Source organism: Hordeum vulgare, chromosome 1H (assembly GCF_904849725.1).
Source record: "Hordeum vulgare subsp. vulgare chromosome 1H, MorexV3_pseudomolecules_assembly, whole genome shotgun sequence".
In the NCBI taxonomy this organism is placed as follows: Eukaryota; Viridiplantae; Streptophyta; class Magnoliopsida; order Poales; family Poaceae; genus Hordeum; species Hordeum vulgare.
In genome coordinates this window covers 276,098,423-276,104,913 of record NC_058518.1, presented here as the reverse complement: position 1 = coordinate 276,104,913, position 6,491 = coordinate 276,098,423, and the positions used below count along the sequence as shown (strand labels likewise).

The following is a 6,491-nucleotide window of genomic DNA, read 5'->3' as shown; positions in this document are numbered from 1 at the left end:
CTGTTTCAGATCGATGGCAGACGAACACCCTAGTGTACTCTCGACGGCAACCACACATGCAAGGGGAGCAGCGAGGCAGTGAGGCAAGAGTGCAGGGGGAGCAACAAGACAGTGAGGCAAGAGTGCAGGGGGAGCAACAAGACAGTGAGACAAGCTCATCTGACACACTGGAGCTGCCCATTGCATTGCAAAAGGCTACACGTGAAGCGGCAAGAAAGGGTGAAGTAGCAAGGAAGGCTCTACCAAAGGATGATGCTTGTGATGATCTTGTTATTGACAATTTTGTGTCTTATAAGGCTTTGTCACCCTCATATAAGGTGTTTATTGCCTCCCTTCAAACTGTGTCAATTCCAAAGGAGGCTGCAAAGCAAGATCTGAAGTGACGTGAAGCGATGATAGAATAGTTGGAAGCACTGAGAAAAACAAGACATGGGTGCCCACCACATTGCCGGCAGAAAGGAAAGCAGTCGTGAGTTGTAAATGGATCTATACAGTGAAGCAGAATCCTGAAGGGAATGTGGAACGGTATAAGGCCAGATTGGTCACGAGAGGATATAGTCAAACTTATGGAATTGACTATGATGAGACATTTTCTCCTGTGGCAAAGATGAGCACAGTAAGGATATTGGTCGCTTGTGCTGCTAAATTTGGGTGGAAGTTGCATCAAATAGATGTCAAGAATGCCTTCTTGTTTGCTGAGTTGCAGGAATAAGTGTACATGGGGATACCACCGGGTTTTGGTACTTCAGAGACTACGGGGAAGGTATGCAGGCTGAAGAAATCCTTGTATGGACTGAAGCAATCACCAAGGGCATGGTTTGATAGGTTCACATGTGTTGTCCGTGGCATGGGATATGGTCAGTGTAACGGTGACCACGCGATGTTCTACAAGCACTCTGATCGGAAGATCGCCATTCTTGTTGTTTATGTGGATGCCATTATCATCACTCGGTGTGATAAGGAAGAAATAGATAGATTGAAGGGTTGTTTGAGCAAGGAGTTTGAGGTAAAGGATTTGGGTAACCTAAAATACTTCATTGGCATTGAAGTGGCTCGGACAGAGAAGGGAATATCTTTGTGCCAACGAAAATACACCTTGGATCTCTTGAGTGACATGTGCATGATGGGATGTCGTACCGCCCCTACTCCGATTGAACAAAATCATCAAGTAACAGCACAATCAGGGGAGCTAGTGAATAAGGAAGATTATCATAAATTGGTTGGGAGGTAATACCAGGCCTGCCATTACGTATGCTATGGGGGTGGTGAGCACATACATGCATGAACCAAGGAGTGGGCATCTTGATATTGTGCACTGAATCCTGAGATACTTGAGTCCTTGTTTGGTTTCTCAAAATTTGAAGGGGTTTGGAAGGGATTGAGAGGGATTAAATCCCCTACAAGTCAAAATTCATCTTAATCCACTCCAATCCACTTCAATCCCTTTGTGGGAGGGATTAACCAAACAAGCCTTGAAGGGGACTCCGGGTAAAGGGTTGCGGTTTGGGAAGAGTGGATATCTTGAGGTGGATGGCCATAGTGACTCTGAATGGGCCAGTTGTCAAGATGATAGAAGATATACTTCTCGCTACTGCGTGTTTGTGTGAGGAAATTTGGTGTCATGGAGAAGCAAGAAACATTCGGTTGTGTCTACATCAATAGCAAAAGCTGAGTGAAGAGCATTATCTCAAGGATTGTGTGAGATGCTCTCGGTGAAGTACGTGTTGAGCGAGTTGAAACTTCTGAGGAAGGGGCCCTTGAAGGTGTGGTGTGACAATCAGTCAGTTATAGCTATCGCTAATAACCCAGTTCAACATGATAGGACAAAGCATGTGGAAATTGATTGATTCTTCATTAAGGAAAAACTTGATGCCGAGATCATCAGTCTTACTCATGTCAGCTCTCCGCAGCAGTTTGCAGGTTGTTTGACAAAGGACTCAGAACAAAGGATTGTAACTTGACATGTGACAAGATGGGAATGATAGATATCTAACATCCATCTTGAAGGAAAGTATTGAACCAGTATAGGCTCAGCTCATCCTCTTCTCCCTCAGGGCCCAAGCCAATGTGGAGGGATTGGCCTACAAAGGAGGCACCCAGCCATCTTGTTCCCAGCAAAGCAGCCACACAAAAGCATACGGGCTGGAGGTACTTCTCTCTTCCCCTCACAAAAATAAAAGGGGGTTTCTGCAAAAATACAAAAAACGATTAATATTTCTGTCAGTTAAGTCCAGACTGTGAATTGATTTTGGGAAACACGGGGGCTGTAGAGATAATTGTAGCAGCCACCTATATTTTGAGTTTCTCATATATTGAGAGACGGCAACAATTATATATATTATCATCTCCTTCATATTTCCCCATTAGGTTTATAAAGAGTTCAAACACAATACTCATATTTTCACCATAGGTTTTGAAGATTTTTTACATGATGATGATACTGCACTGATAAACTGAGATTAGGGAGAGTGTTACAATTAATCTTCCCTTCTTAGCATCCAAAGTGCCTCTCAATCAACCTTGCTAGACGTCCCTTCAGGAGATTATAATTTTTAACTGATTCATCATCAATAAAGATCACAGTTCCAGTTACTGACATTTGTCTCTCTCAATCTAATTGATCGTCTGAACATATCAGTATCAGAACATCGCTACATGTTCAACATCACATATTATATGTATAACATTAACAATGCTTTTGCCAGAACGCCAAACCACTGGACTAGCAGCAAAACAGCAAAAGCAACAAAAGTGGAAGCGAAGAAGCCTATGTGGTGGATGGGGATGACTGGCTGACACGCAACAGCCTGCATAACAACAGCACACACTTCTAAATCACACCTCCATCATCTCAGTCATCTTCAGATAACTTGTCGTGGTCCTCTTCATCCTCTTCGTCCTCTTCAAGTACCTCCAACTCGGAGTCAAGATCATCAAGATCTGCAGACATAATTCTCCATGATTTAGCTAGCAATGTTTCGTATTATGAACTTCCTTTAGCCCAGCATACCAATAAAATAAATGCATTGCCACTCAAAACATTGGAATGAAACAACTGGAGCTTAGATCTACATACCCATGTCAAACAATTCGGGACACGACCTGAATCAATTGAAACAAGAGGGCATTCATTAGGTTCTGAAACAAGACACTAATAATGCATCAAGTTGATGTTTCAGAGCAAGGCCAATCGACACACGAGTGAAATACAGGCTCACCTTCTCATGACACCCATTGCTTTGTCAAGGAAATCTTCCACCGAGTCATACAGAGTCAGGAAATGAACCCCATGGACATTAAAGTCATCACGGCCTTCAAATTAAGCAAAAAAAATTTAATGATGGCGAAATTTAATATACTCACAATCTAATCATTAGTTAGGGGTTTAGGACAAATGCAAGCAACATCGATTTGGCGACAAGAACACATGAACTAGTGAAATACTCCCTCCGTGCCTAAATATAAGTCTTTTAAGACATTTCACTAGGGGTCTACATACGGAGCAAAATGAATGAATATACACTATAAAGTATCTCTATATACATCCGTATGTAGTCCACTGGTGGAACCTCTAGAAAGACTTATATTTAGGAACGGGGGGAGTATAGTTTAAACAACTCTCATATTGTCGGCATGCAAGTTGGTTACCTTAGAATTCTGATATGCACACTATTTCTAAAGGACTGCATAATACATCATCAATGAGCCCTGTCTAAATAGTAAATGAAACTCTAAACTGTTCTATGTTATATAAACTGCATTGCATTTCTCAACATTGTGATATCTTTATTGCTTCAAGCATGTATCAGTTCAATAGAAATAGTGATACTCCTTTTGGTTTCACGAATCAGGATATATGTGAAGCATTTAAATATCTTTGCGGTCTCAGGACATAATATTTTGTTGGTTTAATAATGTGTGTGGTTTGGGACAGCATGTGCAGTAAAAAAATGTATCTGTCAAACTGCCGTTACCAGCATGTTACAAACGATTGCATGAAACTCTTAAATAATTAATGAGGAAAAGGAAGCTAACCCATAGTGGGAGTACCATAAGTGGTAAAACAACACACATACCAAGATAAAATGAGTCTACACTTCACAAATAAAGTGTTGGATGACACCATAGATATATTACTAGTATAAGCTACTCCACACTATGACCAGCCATGAATGAAGCTAGGCCTTTCGATTTTGCAATAAAAATTCCAAGGTTTGTTGTCTCCAACTCGTTTATGGATAACTAAGGAGGGGGGTGGCGGGGCTGAGGACCATACTGCAGCGAAGATGACTCTGGCAGCTCGCTGCTAGGGATGCAAGCGGGCAACCCATGAAACATGTTCCTAAGTAATATACAAAGTCAACTTTGTCCAATTCCTTGCTTGACATGAGCATAAGGTTGACATTCAAATATGCAGGCTTTCGCAGGTTCAAGTTGGTCCAGCAACAGGCCACCAAGATTTTGTAGGAAAGGCTGGAAGTGTATGCTCTTAGCAGGGACGCGTGCATGTTTATATAGGCGGCATAAGCCGAAGAGATATACATCAAAGATGGTTTAAGATCAATCTATCTTATCTACAGTTTAAACACAAGGAGATAGAAAGAGATCCTAACCTACACGCACACCTATACGTGTTATACAAGTCACGTATATAATACAAGAGTTACGTTGTCTAACATCCTCCCTCAATCACAACTGCCTAAGTTGAGATTGCGACGAAAACCATCCAGTTGCCGAGCTGTCAAAGGTTTAGTGAACCCATCCGCCACTTGATCACGAGTAGGAATAAACCTGATATTTAACAACCTGTTGGCAACTCTTTCCTGAACAAAGTGATAATCAACCTCAATGTGCTTGGTGCGAGCATGAAAGATAGGATTGGCAGACAAGTAAGTAGCACCCAAATTATCACACCAAAGAGAAGCTGCTCGAGGATGAGGCACACCAAGTTCTGTCAACAGAGTTTGTACCCATATAACTTCAGCAGTAGCATTGGCCAGTGCTTTATATTCAGCTTCTGTACTGGAATGAGAGACAGTGGGTTGTTTGCGAGCAATCCAAGAGACAAGATTAATACCAAGAAAAACTGCAAAACCTCCTGTGGAGCGACGATCATCAGGACAACCAGCCCAGTCTGCATCAGAAAAGGCACTAACCAGCATAGAATCTGTCTTACTGATACGGAGACCATAATGCATTGTTCCTTGTAAATAACGAATAATGCGCTTAACCAAGGACCAATGAACAGTGGTAGGAGCATGTAAGAACTGGCACACTTTGTTGACAGAAAAAGAGATGTCTGGACGAGTTAAAGTCACATATTGCAAGGCACCAACAATGCTTCTATACTTTGTGGAGTCCTCATCACAAAGCGGCTGACCATCATAAAGAGATAATTTTTCTGCCGTTGGGAGAGGGGTGGAAACAGGTTTGCAACCTTTCATGTTCATTCTAGTGAGAAGATCTAGCAGATACTTGCCTTGTGAGAGAATAATACCATCACGCGTAGGGTTGACCTCAATGCCCAGAAAGTAGTGAAGTGTACCAAGATCTTTGAGAGCAAAGTCCAGACGAAGATCTGTTAAGAGAGCATCAACCGCATGCGCAGAGGAACTAGTGACAATAATATCATCAACATAAATAAGCATGAAAATTGTGACTCCATGTCTGGAATAGAAAAATAAGGAGGTATCTGCCTGTCAAGGATGAAATCCAAGAGACTGAAGTTTGGAAGACAAACGAGAATACCATGCCCGAGGTGCTTGTTTGAGGCCATAGATTGCTTTGTCAAGCTTGCAAACAAAAGTAGGTGACTGTGAACTTTTATACCCAGGTGGTTGTCTCATAAAAACATCCTCTTCCAGAACACCGTGGAGAAACGCGTTCTTGACATCAAGTTGTCGCATAGACCAATTACGAGACACAGCAATAGACAGGATTAAACGAATGGTTGCAGCTTTGACAACTGGGCTAAATGTATCCTCATAATCAATACCATAACGTTGCTTAAATCCTTTTGCAACAAGACGAGCCTTATATCTGTCAATGGTACCATCAGAGTGTCGTTTTACCTTATAAACCCATTTGCAGTCAATGATATTTTGTCCAGGACGTGGGGGAACCAAATGCCATGTGTTATTGGACAAAAGGGCACCAAATTCTTCATCCATACCAGCTTTCCACTTAGGATCAGTAATAGCCTCCTTGAGATTTTCTGGTTCACCTGTAGCACAAAAAGAGCCCCAACGAATACAACCATCTGTGTGAACTTTGGGTTTAAGAATACCACTTTGGGACCTAGTATGAGCCCGAGGGGGTGGAGGTGTTGGTGGCATGGGTTGCATATTGTGATGGACACAACGGGTCAGCGCAGAGTCAGAAGATACTGTATCAGGTGACATACCAGAAGAAACAGCACTAAGATCCAGCTGGGACTGCGCAGTCGACGCGGCAGGCGAGGCGGACATTGCATGGGGCGCAGCCGATGTTGC

General features: G+C 42.4%; 1 long non-coding RNA gene across 1 annotated transcript; it reads right to left on the bottom strand.

The window, feature by feature from the left end:
* Positions 1 to 2,572: 2,572 nt before the first annotated feature.
* On the bottom strand, positions 2,573 to 3,307 carry LOC123409576. The gene is made up of 3 exons (XR_006612867.1): positions 3,219 to 3,307; positions 3,077 to 3,102; positions 2,573 to 2,940 (listed from the first exon to the last, which is right to left on the bottom strand). It is a non-coding gene; the product is annotated as an uncharacterized LOC123409576 (long non-coding RNA).
* Between the last annotated feature and the right edge of the window lie 3,184 nt (positions 3,308 to 6,491).